General features: G+C 41.0%; 2 pseudogenes; both read left to right on the forward strand.

The window, feature by feature from the left end:
- Nucleotides 1-4,522: 4,522 nt before the first annotated feature.
- LOC119794051 lies at nt 4,523-5,642 on the forward strand (annotated as a pseudogene).
- A 13,736-nt stretch (nt 5,643-19,378) lies between these two features.
- Nucleotides 19,379-19,797, forward strand: part of LOC119794052 — a 46,155-nt pseudogene continuing 45,736 nt past the window's right edge.

Genomic DNA, 19,797 nt, shown 5'->3' on the forward strand with positions numbered 1-19,797 from the left:
CTTTTCTTGTCCTCCAGCGGCAGGTGCTGCCGTGGGGCGCCTCCCCCATCCCAACCCCGTTCTCCCCCGCTATCGCAGGAGTCCCTCTCAGCGCTGCAGTCAGAGACACAGCATGTTTACCCTCAGCGTCCAGACTGCAAATAAAGCGCACATGCGCCGGGATTGGCGGCGCAGGTTGATCATAATTAACTGAATTTGAAATATTTTATCTTAAATAAATAGGACCAGTTTATTGAAATGACGTCTGACTCCACCCTGAAGCTCAGGTTTAATGCTCAGACTCATAGTGAATTCTGGCTTGGAGTGGAGAGGGAGTATCCACTCATCGGGCAGAGAGCTGTGTGCATTCTTCTTCCCTTTGCCACATCATATCTCTGTGAGATGGGCTTTTCAACTGTTGCTTCACTGAAAACAAAATACAGATCTCAGCTGAACATTGAGCATGACTTGAGAGTGGCAGTATCAAGCCTGCAACCCCGTTTTGAGAAACTGTGCAATGCAAAACAGGCTCATTGCAGCCACTAATGCAGGGATAAATAGACCTGTATTGCCAGATGGATTTCACTTCTTTTCTTTTATTAACAGATTGCAGAGTGGCACTTTAATTTTTTCTATCTTTGAGCTTGATACAAATTTTGACACAGCTGCATTTTTATTCTCTTTATTTTTGAGCTTGCTGCTTTTGATGTAGATAGTTTGTATTTAGATACTACTTGTTACTTCAATAAAATTGGAACATTTTAAGATTGTTGCATATTTCATTAGCATTGTGTTGGGGCGATGGGGACAGGCGGGGCTTGAAAATTCCCCCTTGTCTAAAGTGGGGAATGACAGAAAAAGTTTGAGAACCACTGATTTAATATATTATAAAAGGAAAAAAGCACAATATTACTATACCTTGATTTCCTGTTGACACCACCGAACTTCGGCCAGTTCTGTTTCAACAGAATCAGTATGGGCCACCTGAGGAGCTCTTTCACTTAAAGCCCTGGCCACACTGCTTGTTGCATCCGGTGTTGATAACATGCCATTTAAAATTGCGGCTGCTTGACTTATTTTTTCCTTACTAACACTGCCGTTAGCCATGCTACGTCTTCTGCTCGGAAGCTCATTATTGTTGGCTTAGCAGTTAATTGGCTTGTGTGCTGCCCCCTATTGCCCACGCCGTATTTACATAATCTTGCTCAGTTTGGGTTCCACGCATGCGCTAGCCAATTTGCCCCGCCTCTTCCGTGACAGGTTGAACTCTCTCACACACAAGTACAAGCCTCTCATTCAGTCTGCTACTATATCAGTCACACACACACGCGCACATGCGTGCACACACACACACACACGGACACACGCACACACATATGTATAGCCTCTCATTCAGTCTAGTATTAGTTCACACACACACACACACACACATATGTATAGCCTCTCATTCAGTCTAGTATTAGTTTACACACGCACACACACACACACACACACACACACACACACACACACACACACACACACACACACACACACACACACACACATATGTATAGTCTCTCATTCAGTCTAGTATTAGTGCACACACGCACATGAGACATATATTCAAGTTTAGTTTTGTGATTGTGTGTGAGTGTTTCTACTGTGATGTGTGCATGTCATAGTAGTGTGTTTGAGAGGAAAAAAATTTTTTTTGAGAGAGTGTGTGGGTCTACTGAGGTGTGTGCATGGTTTTATTGGTGTACGTGAGAGGAAAAATAGTTTCTGTCCTAAACGGCCCCTCATATTCTGATGGAGGTAGGTGAACTTTCTTCCATTTTTTCCCCAAATCCTAAAAATATAATTCACACCAAGGAACGCTGTTGACGGAGGACGTGGGATCTCATGGTTAGAGAGCGCTGCTCTGATGTGGAGGTCAGTTCCTGCTGGTTCCTCATGATTCAATCAACTCCTCCCAACAGAAACACGTCCACCATAGAAAAATTTCTTTATTATGATTCTAGAATTTCATCAATGCAACAAAACTTAAACCGTGCTGTGAAGCGTCACGCGATGGGAGTGTTCACTGCTCCTCCCTCACCTTATGCTACTATGTGACATTTGCTCCAGGATAAACATTTAATCATGAATGCTTATTATATATTTAAGCCCACCTAATCCTTTTCTATAGTGGGATAATACACTTAGAGCCCACATACGAGACTAATATATAACATTTAAATTTTTGCAGCTCCAAACAGATTTATTTTTTGTTCTTTTGGTCCAATATGGCTCTTTGAGCAGTTTGGGTTGCAGACCCCTGGCCTAACCCGATCTGTGACTGTTTCTGAATCTCCTCGATCCCTGTCTGAACCACCTGCCCGTTGCCTACCTGGAAGTATTTCTCAACCTCGTCCTGGTGCTTCATTGGACTTCTGATCACCTGGCTCTGACCCTGGACTACACTTCCGACTATGGATTCTGGTTTGTCCGCCTGTTCCTCCTGCCTGTTATTGTCTTCACAGGTTTGACCCTGGGCCTGACCAAGGATAATCGTAATTCGGCTGGAGTTATTCTCTGGGACTGATGCTCTCAGCGAATCGCTGACAGGACCTGCAGAATAACTTGGCCTAACATGGAACCATCAACAGACAGTGGTGAGCAGGTGTAGAACAATCCATTTCTAAACTGCCGTTCGTGAACTTTTATCCCATTTGCATAGCCAGGCTTCACCCACTCAGCCACATCCACAAATGTCTGCCTCTGTCACAACGGCCCTTCCTGTTACTACAATCATTACAGGGTTTATCTCACTTAGTGGGATTTTCACTTTGAGTTACAGCCTTCATGTTATGCCTCTGAACTCTCTAAGATCACCTACATGATGTCCCTATTAGCAAGCAAAGAAAAGCTTCGGGGCACTTCTTAGTAGCAGAGCAACTCTAGTATTTGTCACTCTTACCAGGATTTCTATCAGGAAGTAATGCGTGTGGTCAGCCCTGTTTTACCTTGTTGTGAGGCAAACTAAGGACTGTTGTCTATCAAAGAGTAGTAACGGTCAGTGGCAGAATACATAGACTTTCATCTGTTATCATTGGACAGTCACTGGAATAAGGATGCCTTGATGGATGTTTCGTCATAGGACTGCATGAGAAGATAAAGGATGAGTTGGCCACCCGAGAAATCAGCTAGAGGATCGACCTTCAGCCTATGGAATAGTGCAGAGAACAGAGGGCATCAACCATCACCAAACAAGTAGTGTCCCACTCACCAAAAGCCATACTTTCTCACCAAATGCAGAGGCTTCAGAATTAAAACACTGGACAAGAGGAGTCTATTCAAAGAGCACTCCATATGTTACAAACATTGTCCATCCACAAATGATAAGGCCAAAGACTGTAAAGTTTTGTTTGACTGCTCTGAGAGCAATAGGGATGCATATGTTTTAGCCATGCATGCAGGACCCTAAAGACCCCAATACATCACCAAGTAATGATGGTGGGGAGCCAGGTACCCCTAGGCCTAGAGTGCCATGTCCCACTCAAGGCGATTACACCTCGAACTTCTCTTCCGGTTCTTTTCCTGGAAGTAAGCAACTTGGTTTAATTACTCTTAACTCAAAACTTGGTAAAACTAAATAAAAATGACTAAAAACTACAGTAAAAATTGACAGAGTTTATTCCAGATCAGATCGTTACAGGACAGAGAACTTGCTTGGAGTCGGCACACCTGTGGGCTCAAGTTATCCGAACAATGTCATCCAAACAGGCTGTTCCTGTCAGAAACTGACAAGCCATCCATGCCCTGACCTTAGTGCCTCTTGGCTCTATTCCTCAGGATTACAAATATCTCTTCTTTTTCAGTCTGACTTCAGGATGTATAATTTTCCTGCACTTGTTTTACAGGGAAAAAGAATGTACTCATTAGATGGCCTCAGTGTTATAAAGTTAAGATGTTGAAAACTTGAAACCAAAAATGACTGAGTTGGTTGTCCATCCACATACTGAATAGATTGAACACTGAGAAAATCTTGTGACAACCTCCTGATAATTGGAGTCACTAAGGGACTATGAGTCTTTACTAGTATAAATCAAATCTGAAAATATCTATGTCATAGCACCATGATAAATTAATATATAGGGTGTCTTTATCAATTAATGTAAAGCATCACATAACTAATGATATTCAGACATTATAAATACATGTAAGGGGGAGTGTTGGCCTAAAGGTTGAAGCAGTGCGCATGTGCTCTGAGAAGGTTGCAAGTACCCTGTTCGATCCCAACATCCAGCACGCTGGCTCTCTGTGCAAGACCCTTAACCCCAAATTGCTCCCCGGGCACCGCACAGTGGCAGCCCACTGCTTCACAAGTGGATGGGTTAAATGCAAGGGTAAATTTCCCCAGTGTGAGATCAATAACGTTTAATTATTATTGTTATTTAAGATGTAAAAACATCTTATCACATGGGTTTCCATGGGGACAGAAATGGGAGGTGGAGAATAAGTAGACCAGTCAGATAAATCAGCTGATAGAGCCTCATCAGTATCCAGGAGCTGCTGCCCCATGATAATGGAGGAGACAGAGCTCTGCTTTCCACAACTCTTTAACACTTCATGCAGCAGACCAAAACGTACTTATTTTGAAACTATGATAACCTACATTCTGATGTTTTCCATCTCTCTGCTCACCTCATCTTTAAATCTGCTGGTCATCATCTCTGTCTCACACTTCAGGTTTAAAATGATTAGCTAATTTAACAATAATTATTGAAATTGCTGTAAATTACTTTGGGGTTTTGTAGTACAACAAATCTGCTTTTATACAATTAATAACAGATAACACAGACTAGTGAAAATAAATCTGCTTTTGTTTTTCTCCACAGGAAGCTCCACCAACCTGCTCCCTCTGACTCTTGCTGTCTCTGATTTCTTTATTGGTCTCCTCATGTTCTTTCATATTGTTCAGATAAATGGCTGCTGGCTTCTGGGTGACAGTTTCTGTGTCATATTTCACTATCTGGCTTATATTTTTGCCAATGCCTCAACAGGAACCATGGTGATGATATCTATTGACCGTTATGTAGCTATATGTTACCCCCTTCATTACAATACTAAAATAACAGAAAAAAGTGCAAATCTGTGTTTGCCTGTATTGGACCTGGTCTGTGGTGTTTCAGAGTCTTAATTTGATGGATAACTTCAAACAACCTGGCATGTATAACTCCTGCTTAGGTGAATGTGTCATTGTGTTCAATTACATTGGTGGTATGGTAGATCTTATTTTGTCCTTTGTAGTCCCCATCACTGTAATGCTAGTTTTGTACCTCAGAATATTTGTGGTGGCAGTTTCTCAGATTCGAGCTATACACTCTCACACTGCAGGAATAACCCTCCATGGTTCTGTAAATGTTTGGAAATCTGAGATTAAAGTAGCCGGGTCCCTTGGGGTTGTAGTTATAGTGTTCCTTATATGTCTGTTACCAGCATTCTGTGTCACACTTACAGGCCAAGATACTTTACTTAATGCCTCAGCCGCTGCTTTTGTGATAATTTTATTTGACTTTAACTCCTGTCTAAACCCTATTATTTATGCCTTTTTCTATTCCTGGTTTAGAAAAGCAATTAAACTCAGTTTAACACTTAAGATTTTGCAAAGTGATTCCTGTGACATGGACATACTATAAAAACCCTGCATTAAAGTGTTCTCACTGAAAAAAAATAAGGCCTTAATTTAGGCATATGTCAACAGAAAAGCATTTTTTCTTAAAATAAGCGCATTTAGTCTTGAATTGAGGATGCAAGTGAGACACTTTGCCAATGGAACAAGACAATTTATATTTAAAATAAGAAAAAATTATTGTATTGTCTTAATTCAAGTGCATATTAACTAATTATGTTATTTTAAAGCTACAGTGTGTAATAATTACAGGGATATACAGTCAGAAATGTAATATATTATACATAACTATGTTATTTTATCATCATCTACGAGCTCAGCCTCTTAACCTTAATATTTGCGTTGCCTTAGAATTCGTTATTTATAATTACATAGGAGCGGGTCTCGCAGCCATGGAGGCAGACATCTTTGCACTACGGCAGCGCAGAGCCAACAAACTAGCGATTGCGAGATCGCCAAAATGTCACAACGATGTAGAAAAAATAAAGGGTATATTTATCATCTTAAGTCTACATGAAATCTATACCCTACACAGACTAATGAAATACTATCTGTAAAATTATCTATGTAAACAAACCTCATCACTTGAGAAGGTAGGTGATGAGGACTTCGTGGAAGACATTTTGTCCCGTAACGCTCGCCGTACTGTTGGGGGGGAGAAGCGGTGGGGGGAGATGTTCATGTTGCTGCAGTCTGCAGCCTGACCGCTAGATGTCGCTAAAAGTTACACACTGTAGCTTTAAGGGTAAAAATACTAATTCCATTGGCAAATCGTCTTATTTACTTACTCAAATTAAGGGTAAATAATAGGTTTTGCAGTGTAAAAGAAATGCAAGAATCCCACCTCTTCTAAAACTATATTATTTGTTGAAGTTCTTCCTCTTAAAAATCTGACTGTTAAACAATGTAGATTGGTTCAGGCACCAGACACTTCTGGTTTTTCCCATGTGCCCAATTTTCTTTATGTTTCAAACCCACACCATGCTGTTAGGAAGAAAAAAACTGGGTATTTATAATTGTAGCAGAGACTACATCTCATCATTTTTTTCCCAGGATTTATCCTACAGTTACAAATAGACCGTTTTGAAATAAAATACTTTTTTTATTTTACAGGGACAGCTACAACTACGTTTTAGTGCAATTAAATGCAATGATAACTGATATATTTTTTTCTTTGTCTTGATACTGAAATTCGTCATATGGAATTTAGAAACTTCAACTTATAATTTCTAAAAATTCAACTGAACAAGTTATGATCACTTATGGCCAATATTTTACTTTGATGCACATGTCTTAATTCTTTCTTTGCGTTTCTGTTTTTAGCTAAATAAAAAGTTGACACAAAGCTAAAGGCAAGCCTTTTATTTTAGTCCAGTGTAAAAATGCACAAAAGTGACAGACTTCTGTTGTAACCAGCTTGTATTACATAAAAATAATCAGTAGCTGGATTTATTCAACATCAAACATATGAAAAACTTAAAGATACCTATTTGCATCAAAATGTATATAAAATGACCCATCATATTTCACCAAAATGAGGCCATGGTCACTTGACTAGAACAAATAGAAACATTTTCTCCTACCATAATGAGAAAATTTTGCAGCACAAAACCATTGTTCTAGTGTCCCCCCCCCCCCCCCCCCCCCCCCACCCCCAATAGTTGCAAACAGAAAATAACAAAATAATGAACAATGCCTGGCAGTGTCTCTGCTGGTACCACAAGATGAGGTATTGACACTGATCTTAGATTAGATGAGATGAGCTTTATTGATCTCACAGCGGAGAAATTTACTGGTCACATATTGGCATACTGTAGTACTTGAAGGTGCAAACAAGGAGGAAAAAGTGCATTAGGAATAAAAATAAATAAAAATAAAATAAAAATACATAAAAAAAATAAAAATAAGAAATAAAAAAATTAAAAATACAAGGGAGTAACACAGAGATTTTTGTGGTGACATATGTACAATCAGGATGGCTTATATACAGGTGGATTGACTTTTACATTAAAGTGTAGTAGGTAAGGAACAACGGTGAGGTAGTGGTATAACTATTCTGTTCACATATATTGCACAGTCAGCATATTGCACAGAATATTGCACAGTCAATAAATAAAAAACTATAATATAGTTGCACAGTGGTTGTTACAGGAGTTATTGTGGTTATAGTGCAGTATTATAGAGTCTGGTGGCAGCAGGAATGAATGACCTGTGGTAGCGCTCCTTCTTACAGACAGGGTGTCTAAGTCTTTCACTAAAGGAGCAGCTCAGCTCCTCTATAGTCTGGTGCAGGGGGTGAGAGGTGTTGTCCATGATGGATGTGATTTTGGACAACACCCTCCTCTCAGCCACTACCTCCACTGTGTCCAGAGGGCAGCCCAGGACAGAAGTGGCCTTCTTCACCAGCTTATTCAGTCTCTTTCTGTCCCGCTCTGAGCTGCCAAGTCAAAAGTCAGTAAAACTCTTTTTATCTTTACTTTTTATCGTCTCAAGTAAAGTTGTCCACCTCCTTGATGGTATAAGTTAGAACTATCTCATTTATCTCTAGGGCTAAAATATTCCAGTTTTACTGTTCAGCGTTCCGTTTTCTGGCCACCTGGTTAAATATTTTTCAAATTGGTCATTCTTCATCAGAGATATGTTTGATGAAGTGATAAGTTGCTGATATAAAAAAAATCATCAGCTAAATGCATAAAAATAAACACTTATCAGCTACCAATAGCATTCCATAACATCAAAATCTAATGATTTCAATACCTGAGCAGGTTTTGCAGCACACCCACCTCGTGCGAATTTGTGCCTTTTTATCAACTTACACTTCACATACACACATACTTACATATGGACGAGAACTCTGCTCACAGGATGCTGCCAGGGGTAAGTCAGTGTGATTGCATGACACTGGTGATGGGGATGCCATACAGATTCTTGTCAAAAATCCCGAACTATCCCTTTAAGGACATATTTTACTGATGGAACACTTTCATATACATCGCCTTTTCTTCATACTTGATTACTCAAAAACTTTCATGTTGGCTTACCATGTAAGTGCAATTAAGACTCGAAAAATTGCTGTTCCTGCTAAACAGATGTGAGAATACTGTACGCTAAACTGTAAGCTGAAAACAGCAGAAACTGCTGATATGATGATAAGAGAAGAAAAGATAAATGCTCAATTTCTTTGTTGAAAAATAGGAGAAGCAAGCTGTGTTTACAACAGCTGGTGTAAAAACACTAGACCAGTCGCCAGCGACTGCTCTCCTGACATCGACTATCTGACTGTTAACTGCAGGCCGTTCTATCTGCCCAGAGAGTTCCGTGTGGTTAGCATTACTGCTGTTTATGTGCCCCCCAGTGCTAACATTAAAGAGGCCATGAAGAATCTATACCAGGCTATCTCTGAGCTCTAAACTGCATACACAGAGGGTGTTTTCATTATTAACCAGGCTAACTTGAAGACTGTTCTCCCTCATTTTTACCAACATGTGGACTTTGCAACTCGGGGTGAAAACACTTTTGACCTGGTTTACTCTAACATCACAGAAGCATTCAGTGCAGCCCCGCGCCCCAACCTCGGTTCATCAGATCAGCTATCTGTCATGCTATCGCTGCATATAAGCCCCAGCTGATCAGGGCTAAACCGACAGTTAAAGAGTTCCGAGTCTGGTCTGAGGGCGCCACGGAAACACTCCAGACTGTTTTAAATGCTCTGACTGGAACATCTTTAAGGCTGCAGCAACATATCATAACTTGTTAAATATTGATGAGTATGCCATGACTGTGTCAGCCTACATGAACAGATGCATTGAGGAAGTGAGCATCAAAAAGAACATCACCACCCGGGTCAACCGACCACCCTGGATAAATGGAGAAGTTCGGAAATCGCAAAAAGCACGGAACTCAGCTTTCAAGTCTGGTTATAAGGAGGCACTAAGAACAGCGCATGCCAACTTAAACCGTGCCATCAGAACAGCGAAGGAGAACCACAGCCAGAAGATCCAGGATCTTTTCCACAATGACAGCAACACCAGGAGGATGTTGAAAGGCATTTGGATGATCACAGACTACAACACACCCTTCCAGCCGTGAAAGCTGATCCACACCAGGGGGAGGAGACACTAAACCTGGAGGTAGCTGAAGTGAGAAGGATAACAACTCTAACTGTCCAGAACCACTTTAAAACATAGCTCATTCTGCTGCACTTTTCTACTGAGCACTTGTCAGTTTCACACGGTTTTATTTCTGGTAGTAAGTAGTAGCTAATCTAGGCTAGCGCTAGCTTAGCATCGCTATGGCTTCTCTTTCTCCCTCCCTTGACTGTTTTCCAACTCTTCCTTCTTCCTCTCCTCTCTCCTGCTCTCTGTGTCAGATGGTGACAAGAACTCGGCTACATAATCTCTATTAAGAGATGGCCACCAAATAAAGGCGATGTTGCGGCTGGAGCCAGGATGACCAGAGAACCTAGAGGAGTGCCCCCAGCAGATAACCTGAGAGTGAACCACAGAAGGTACATAGAGTCTCTGGGGAAGACCACCACCTGGATCTGGTTCACCCATTTGGGCTTGTTTTATTCTGTTCTCAAGATCCTAGGTGATGGCTCCCACCACTCAAGATTCAAGGACGATGGTGTCTGATTCTTCTGCCTCTTCAAGAGTGGAAAACATTCGAGACAGAGCATCGGGCTTGGTGTTCTTGGATCCAGAGCAGTAAGTAATGATGAAATTGAACCGAGAAAAGAACAGGGACCAGCGGCTTTGACGGGAGTTTAAACGTCTGGCTGACTGGATATATGAAAGGTTCTTGTGATCAGTCCAGATATCTATGGGCAATTCAGTACACTCCAGCCAATGACGCCCCTCTTCCAAAGCCATCTTGATGGCCAGTAGCTCTCGATCTCCCACGTCGAAGTTTCTCTCAGTGGGAGAGAAGCTTCTGGAGAAGAGCGCACAGGGAGTATGTTTGCCATCTGAAGGGAATATCTGTGACAAAACAGCTCCAGCTCCAGAGTCAGAGGCATCCACTGTTAGGTTTAACCAAATGACGATTATAAACTTAATGTGTGTGCATATGAAACATTGAAGAAATAAGATGCTACATTCTGTCCTGTGATTCAGTCAGGAGGTTTATTCTAGAATTGCCTTCAGACAGAAGGCATTTACAGGGTCATAAACTTTTATGACCTGCCTCACAGCCAGTTGGTCATTCTAGGGTCATAAAACCCACCCATCTGTTTCTGCTCTGTGAATAAAAGACTCTGCTGTTCTGTTGGGGGTCAGATTGGTGCTGGGATGTGAGCAGCAGCCTTTCTCATTCCTGCAGGAAAAGCTCTGTTTGAAAAATCATTTTGTGCTTCAGATTCATTTTTGTCCTATGAAATATGAACTCACAATATTTTGAATCTAACATCCACCTCCAATGTGAACTGAGCTGACGGATCAGGGTAGGAAAGGATGGGAGCCTGAGAAAACCTCTCCTTTAAGAGGCGGAATGCCTGATCAGCTTCTGGAGACCACTGGAAGACAATGTTGGTGGATGTTAGAATGGTGAAAGGTGAGGCAGAACTATAATTTTTGATGAAGGCTCAGTAAAAGTTGGCAAAACCCAAGAAGTGCTTGAGTTGCTTACGGGTGTTAGGAACAGGCCAGTTGATGACTGCCTAAACTTTTCCGGGGTCTGTCTTCACCTGTCCACCCTCCAAAATGAAGCCAAGGAAGCTGATGGTCTCTCGGTGGAACCAACACTTTTCTTCCTTAACAAAGAGGTGGTTCTCCAGAAGACCTTGAAGGACCTGGTGGATGTGTTGCTGATGTTGTCGAGGGTTCTGAGAATAAACAAGGATGTCATTGAGGTACACAAACTGGTTAATAAAGTCTCTGAGGACATCATTTATGAGTGCCTGAAAAACAGCTGGGGTATTAGTGAGGCCGAAGGGCATGACCAAGTACTTGTAGTGGCCAATAGGGGTTTTGAATTCCGTCTTTCATTCTTCTCCTTCTCGAATCCGGACCAAGAGATAAGCATTTCGAAGGTCCAGTTTAGTAAAGATGTTGGTGCCCTGAACCGTATCAAAGGCTGATGCCAGGAGGGGTAGAGAATATTTATTCTTAACAGAAATCTGATTAAGACCACGGTAATCAATACAAGGGCGCAATGTTTTATTTTTTTTAGCAACAAAGACGAAACCTGCCCAAGGGGTGAGGAAGAAGTCCGGATGATGCCGGCTTTTAACAAATCACTTATATATTTCTCCATCTTACCTTGCTCCGACTGGGGCAATTTATAGAGGTGAGCAGATCGCAGACAAGCCCCAGGAAGAAGATCTATAACACTATCATAAGGGCGATGTGGTGGAAGGCTCAGAGCCAGGTCTTTGCTAAACACTTGGTGGAGATCATGGTATTCGGGCGGAATATTAGACAGATCAGAAGGAACGTCAATAAGAAAAGGACTAGCCGAGGAATGAGGAAGAGCGGATTGGAGACAAGTAGCCAGACAACTGAAGCTCCAGGTCTCAATGTGTGAGTCTTTACAGTTAATGTGAGGGTTGTGAGCAGCTAACCAAGGATAACCTAATACTATAGCTGAGTGCCTGTGGGAAAAACAAAAAATGAAATGGACTCATGATGGTTACCAGAAGAGATAAACTGAAAGGGGAGAGTCTGCTGAGTAATGGTTGCTAGTGGACTTCCATCAAAAGCTGCGACGGAAACAGGGGAAGGTAATGTACGGACCGAGATATCATAACGTTGAACTAAGGCTATGAGGTTTTGTTCAGAACTGGAATCAACCAAGGCAGAAACAGGGTGCTGCTAGTCCTGCAGGCAAATTACAGCCTGTAACAGGAACCTAGGACTGGGATTCTTGGAACATGTGCCCACCAGTATCCCCTGAACTACTGGTGGGCCATTTTTTTTGGGCGAAGGGGACAAGATAACTGAAAATGCCTAGCAGCGCCACAATAAAGGCACTTTTTTATTCCTAATCCGTTGTTCTTTCTCCTTGGTAGATAACCGGGCTCTAACAATTTGCATGGGCTCATCAATAGGCTGACTGTCAGAGAAAGACAGTTGGGATTGGTGTGACACAACAGGAACCGGAAGACTGGAGACTGTTGAGCAGGTCCCGGCCCCGCCTCTCACAAGCCCTCTTTTGGAGACGTTCATCTACTCGAATGGCTAGATCTATTAGCCCCTCTAGGCTATCGGATTTGTCGCGGGTAGCCAGCTTGGCTCCCAGCCTATCTGAGACAGAGTTGAGAAAAAACGTCTTTAATGCACGGCTGTCCCATAAAGTCAACACTGAAGTCAGCAACCCACCGAATACCCTGCATCAGCTCCCACAATCTTATGCCTGCCTCCTCCTCGCTCAGGGAGGAGGAAAAAAATATTTTTAAAACAACTAAGAATTCGGCGTAGCTGTAATTAATTTCATCAATAAAAGATTTGGCCAATCTAAGAGCCCGATCTCTAAGAAGACCAACAATATGAGTGATCTTATGAGCGTTATCCGGAAAAGATTGTGGGGCATGACGAAAAACCAAAGAACATTGTAGAAGTAACCCTCTGGACTTACTCAGATCACCTGGAAATGGTTTGGGGACTGGAATAGAAACACAGATTCCAGGCATGGGTGGCAGGGTGTAAGCTGCAGGGGGACTGGGAAATGGAGGTAGGTTGATTCAAATTACTCAGAAGCCTTTAATTAAAAAAGATCAGATCAGAGGAGCAGCGGTTAGGGCACCTAATGCTCGAACCTCTGCAGGAAAAAAACAGGTTAGTGACCATGATAATCTGAGGGAGGATTATCATCCATGTGAGTCACCTGGTTTACAAGTTTAGTCAGTGCCAATACGAGGTAGGATTCAGTCGGACAACCCGGACTCATAGTCACTGAGGGACTATGAGTCCTTACTAGTATAAATACAATTTGAAAATATCTATGTGTAAGCACCATGATAAATGTATATATGTGGTGTTCTTTATCAATTAATGTAAAGTATCAAATAACTTAAGATATTGAGACATTGTAAATACGTTTAGGGGTTCTGTTGGTTTAGTGCAGGGGTATTCAAGAAAACTGTGAGGAGGTCCAGTTTAAAGAAATTTCCTCAAGTAGAGGTCCACAATATCGTCTATTTGCAGTATGACAATATCGAAATACATGGTGTTAAAAAAATAATAATACAGGTTAAAATAATTTCAAAGAAGTTTATTACCACTGAAACACAGGATAACATTCTGTGGCTGCAGTTTAAATTAAAAATAACTAAATTATGTATTAAAAAATAAAGAAAGTGCTTAAGAAAAAAATAGCCGCTTCAGTTTCCTTTTGATTGAACAATCTCAATATTTCTGCTCAACAAAACAACTCTCAACACACCTGTACTATTTCTCTTACAGATTTCTCTTACATCTGTCTTCCCCCAATGTCCCTTGCTCAGTGTGAGAATTGAGCTTTGGCTTGCCCTGCCAACATTTTAAATCTGGGCTTGAAGGAGGTCAGGGCCATTCTCATGCACATGTGCAGATGCTCATTGGTGAGCATGGAACGATATTTTGTTTTTATTATGTTCGTTGTAGAGAACGCTGCCTCACAGCTGTATGTGGAGCCAAACATGGTCAAAATAAACAGGGCCACTTTTTTCAGATCTGGGAAAGCTGTCTCAGAAACCATCTGGAGCCAGAATGTGGTAGATTCGCCCTGTCTTCCTGTATCACCTCCCTGCGTTTCTCGCTTCAATCGCTTTTCACTCGCCTTTCACCTCCTCTTCCTTATATCACACTGCGTGGATGTCTGTGCCTGACTACAAACCTCTGCTTCAGTTTGCTCATACAACTCGCTCTGAGTTCAAGCTGGCGATTTGATTCGCTAGTTGAACCACATGGTTAGTATGACTCGCACGCGATTGGTTTGTAGCTTCCAATCCTTGCTCAGTGCAGTGCTGGTAAAAGCACTTGTGTCAGATAGGGAAAAAAATAAATGCTCCGGTTTAAAATGAATTCTCCCGTCAAAATTAACAAATATTTTAACAATTTATTCCGGGTCCGGATGGGATGGCATATGGGTCCATATCCGGACCGAGGTCCGTTGGTTGCGGACCACGGGTTTAGCGGTTAAAACAGTGCGCTTGTGCTATGAGAAGGATGCAAGTACCCAGTTCAATCCCCACAGCCTGCAGTCTGGCTCTCTGAGCTAGAAGCCCTTGCACCCCAGGCGCCGCACAATGGCAGACCACTGCTCCACAAGGGGATGGGTTAAATGCAGCGGTAAATTTCCCCAGTGTGAGATCTGTAAAAAGCCTGTAAAAAGAAAAATACACTTTATAGAGAATTTATAAAACACAGAACTATAGACACTGAAAATAAATATAAGAAATATAAGAATAAGTTAACTAACATTATGAGAAGAAGAATAAGAAGTAAGAATACTATGCAAAATTATTAGAAAATAATAAAAACAATATTAAAGGTATGTGGAATATTTTAAATAATATTATTAGAAATAATAATAGACAGGCTACTTATACTTATCCCAATACTTATCGAGAATGATAACAATCTTAATAACATGGTGGATGTGCTTAATAACTTCAATACATTTTTTGCAAACGTGGGACCAAACTTAGCTGAACAAATCCCAGTTCGACAATCATCAGAAAGTACATATAAGAAGCTAATAGAAATAAATCCCAGTTCAATATTCCTGACAGCAGTAGTTCAATCTGAAAAACTCACACAGAGAGAAAAGATAATTAGAAGAATTTATTGATAAGAAAGTATAGTCTTTGGCGCTCAGACCTCGGCAGGAACATTCATGCTGAATTATGCTTTAACATGCATGAGTAGATGAATGTTAATAGGGATGTTCCCCCCGGCCTGAAACTGGTGGTGGTTAAATCCGACCTGGTTGACAAGGTGATCTGCTGGGCAGAATTGTGGGACTAGAAGACTGAGGGAGCTGACGCCGGGGCTTCACTCAGACTCAGGATATAGAGGTCCTGCTTGGTGATGCAGGTACCGTGAACTGTCCATGATGAGCAAGCATGAAGCGACAGTGGAGAGGAAAAACTCCCCTTTGGGAAGAAACCTCTGGCAGAACCGGGCTCAACATGGTGGTCTTCTGCCGGACCAATGCGATGAGACGAGGGATGGTGACAACTGGGATTAATACTCTCTGATGAGGTTGAGGTGAAGTCGTGTCATGAAGGACGATTCAGCTGCGATGGCGGAGAAGGGGATGGAGGTGGGTGAATTGTCGTCTGAATCGAAATCCGACATTGCGATTGCAGGATAGCGGCTGGGGTGAGATTTGAGAGAGTTTATAAAGTGGAAGCAGGACGCTGATTGGGCTTCGTGGTGGAGTAGTTCGAAGCTGATTGGCTCGCTTCAGAGACGGATCAGCTTCTGATTGATGGAGGTAAGTCAGAGTTTCTTCAATTGAACTTCCGCTAGAGCTTCATATGAAAAATAAATAATTGATATTGTTAAAAAATGCAAAACAAACCATCCACTGATCACAATGGAATAGATATAAAAATTATACAAAAAGTAATAGAGGGGATCGCCAAACCATTAACCAACATCTGCAATTTATCATTTTCAACTGGTAAATTTCTGACAAAAATGAAAATAGCAAAAGTCATTCCGCTATATAAAACTGGAAATAAACAACTTCACAAATTACAGGCCTGTCTGTCTACTGTCACAATTTTCAGAAATTTTTGAAAAATTATTTAACAACAGATTAGAGAAATTTATTGATAAAAAATAAACTACTCACTGACAGCCAATATGGATTTAGAAAAAATAGATCAACATCACTAGCACTAACAGAACTCATTGAAGAAATTACAAACTCCACAGATAAAAAGAAATATGCAGTTGGGGTTTTCATTGATCTAAAAAAAGCATTTGATACAATAAATCACAAAATATTAATCAGTAAACTGGAACAAATCGGGATCAGGGGGGGGGCTCTAAACTGGATAAGTAGTTACCTGAGAGACAGACAACAATTTGTGAAGATTGGAGATTATAGGTCTGAATGTTTGGGCATTGCTTGTGGAGTCCCCCAGGGGTCAGTGTTGGGACCAAAGTTATTTTTATTATATATCAATGATATTTGTAAAGTATCTCAAGTATTGAATTTTGTATTATTATTAGATGATACAAACATATTTGGATCAGGGGACAGCTTACAGCAACTCTTGGAATCAATCACTTTAGAATTAAAGAAAATAAAAAAAATGGTTTGACATAAACAGGTTATCAATAAATTTAAGTAAAACTACATTCATGGGATTTGGAAATTGTAAGTCTAAGCATCAAGCACAAATACAGATAGAGGGGGTAGATGAAAATAAATTCCTTGGAGTGATCATAGATGACAAGATTTGCTGGAAGCCTCATATAAAACACGTCAAAACCAAACTGTCCAGAAGTATTTCAGTCCTAGCAAGAGCTAAGTACATTCTGAATTCCAAAGCACTTCATATCCTATACTGCTCACTACTGTTACCTTATTTGAATTACTGTGTAGAGGTTTGGGGAAACACTTATCAACACTCACTACAGCCCCTAGTCATAATGCAAAAAAGAGCAATAAGAATCATTCACAACGCCAGACTTCAGGATCATACAAACGCATTATTTCTAAAATCTAAATTGCTAAAATACCAGGACTTAATAGATTACCAAATTGCAGTATTCATGTTCAAAGTAAGACATTGCCTGGGAATATCCAAAAGATGTTCTCTGAAAGGGAGGGAGGGTACGATTTAAGGGGAAAGGGAAATTTTAAGACTAATAGATGTAGAACAACAAGAAAAAGATTATGTTAATCAATTTGCGGAGTTAAATTGTGGAACAAACTAAATGAGAACCTAAAGCTGTCATGATTGGTTTAAGAGGCTAAACCCACATGCAGAACACAAACGGAGGCTGAGTAAAAGTTTAACAGAGTTTATTGAACAGGTTTTCACACAAAGACATGAACTGGTTCAGGTACTGGTCCGGGCTGGGTTCACTGATGTCTGCAGAGAAGGACAGTTTGATTAGCCAGGCAGTCAGGTAATTTATTGAGTCTTAGATATTTCAGAGTCTACCTTGAAGAGGTCCAAGCTTCCTCGTGAGAGAGGGAACCGGTTGGGTCCAGAGACTGTTGGTGCAGCAGAGTGCTTAGCAGCAGCAGCAGCAGCGTCTAACTTCTGACTAATGAATGGCAGACCTTGATTAGAGATTCCAGCTCTTCCCTGAGAGCAGCAGGAGGAATCCAGATTGAAATCTTCAGGTTTGGCTCACTAGGGCTGGCAGGCGGGTTAAAGCTCATCCAGAGCTTCAGACTTGAGACGGGTTTCCTGTGAGCAAAAGACAGAGGCAGATTAGAATCAGGTTTCTCTCAAGAGACAACTAAGATTCTTTCAGGTAACAGAGGCTCAGGTTCGCTAACCAAACTTGGTCAACACTGCGGCGTCGAAGGAAGGTCTGGTTGCTGCTTATGTAGGTAGGTCTCCTGATGGGTTGATGAGCGTCAGGTGTGCTGGAGGACTCCAGCCCAGGAGACCCACAGCGCACTCTGCTGGAGAAAGGTGGTACATCTCCAGATCCCAACAAAGCAATTCCCAAACATATTACTTTTCAAAAAAATTTACAAAGAAATTATTTTCAAAAGGTATAGAGAAGCATTGTAGAAAGTTTTGTTTGTGTTTTTTGTTTTGTTAATTTGTTTATATGTATGACGGTATATGCGTATACATATTTATGTATGTATATGTGTAGGTAGGTATGTATTTATATGGATATATATAGCAACATAATTATAAATATTGTAAATTAAAGAAATACAAGAATTAAAGGGGTAGGAGTACATAAGTTTTACTTCTTCCTACTCCTTTTCGCACATGTAACAGAGGTACCGTAAATTCTCTAATATTGGCCTGTATTCCATTAGCGGCCGGGACTCTAACATTGGCCGGTCTCACTGTCAGAGGAGGTAAATAATGGCCGGTCTCTAATACAGGCCGGGGCTATAAACGTTTTTTCTTGGCATACCTCAACATTATACTTGTGTTAGTAACATACAAGTACCACAGCCCTGCGCAGCTGGACGACAGGCCCTGACTGCTGCCCGTCTGCGCGAGGAAGAGAACAGACACGCAGCAGACCATGAGGAGGAGCGCGAGTGATGAGGAGATTAAAAGGAGAAATGAAGAGGAGGAGGAAACTGAGGAGGAGGATTAAACAGAATTGGAGGATTTTTTTTTTCTTTTTTACTTCAAACCAAGCGAGACATGGTAACTGTACTTTTTCAATAAATGAACCTAGTGTTTTATAGGTTCAAATAGACACAAAATCTAATTTTTATTCATTCCACTGGTAGTCTGTTTTGGTCAAATAGCAATAGAGGCCTGTCTCTAATTCTGGCCTCTTTCCAATAAAGGCCTGGACCGCGATGCACTTGAGTGAAATAAAGGCCTGGGCCTATATTAGAGGATTTACGGTATATTAATTTAGGGAAGAAGGGTACCTTGTTTGTTGTTTTTCTGTCCAATGTTTTTAAACATTGTTTTATTGTTTTTTTGTTTTTCTCTTTCATGTTCGAAATAAAGAATTTAAAAGAATAAATAAATAAAATAAATAAAAACATGGGTTTCCATAGGGACAGAAATGTGAGGTGGAGAATAAGTAGACCAGCCAGTTAAATCAGCTCATAGAGCCTCATCAGTATCCAGGAGCTGCTGCCTCATGATAATGGAGGAGACTGAGCCCTGCTTTCCACAACTCTTTAACACTTCATGCAGCAGACCAAAACGTACTTACTTTGAAACTATGATAACCTACATTCTGCTGTTTTCCATCTCTCTACTCACCTCATCTCTAAATCTACTGGTCATCATCTCTATCTCACATTTCAGGTTTCAAATGAGTTAGAAAATTTAACAATACTTATTGGAATAGTTGTAAATTAGTTTGTGGTTTTGTAGAACAGCTAATCTGCTTTTATACAAAAAATAACAGATTACACACATTAGAGAAAGTAAATCTGCTTTTGTTTTGTTTTTCCACAGGAAGCTCCACTCTCCCACCAACCTGCTCCTTCTTTCTCTGGCTGTCTCAGATTTCTTTATTGGTCTCCTCATGTTTTTTCATTTTGTTCAGATAAAT

The sequence above is a fragment of the Cyprinodon tularosa genome, unplaced genomic scaffold (genome assembly GCF_016077235.1).
Source record: "Cyprinodon tularosa strain WSP-4 unplaced genomic scaffold, ASM1607723v1 ctg467, whole genome shotgun sequence".
In the NCBI taxonomy this organism is placed as follows: domain Eukaryota; kingdom Metazoa; phylum Chordata; class Actinopteri; order Cyprinodontiformes; family Cyprinodontidae; genus Cyprinodon; species Cyprinodon tularosa.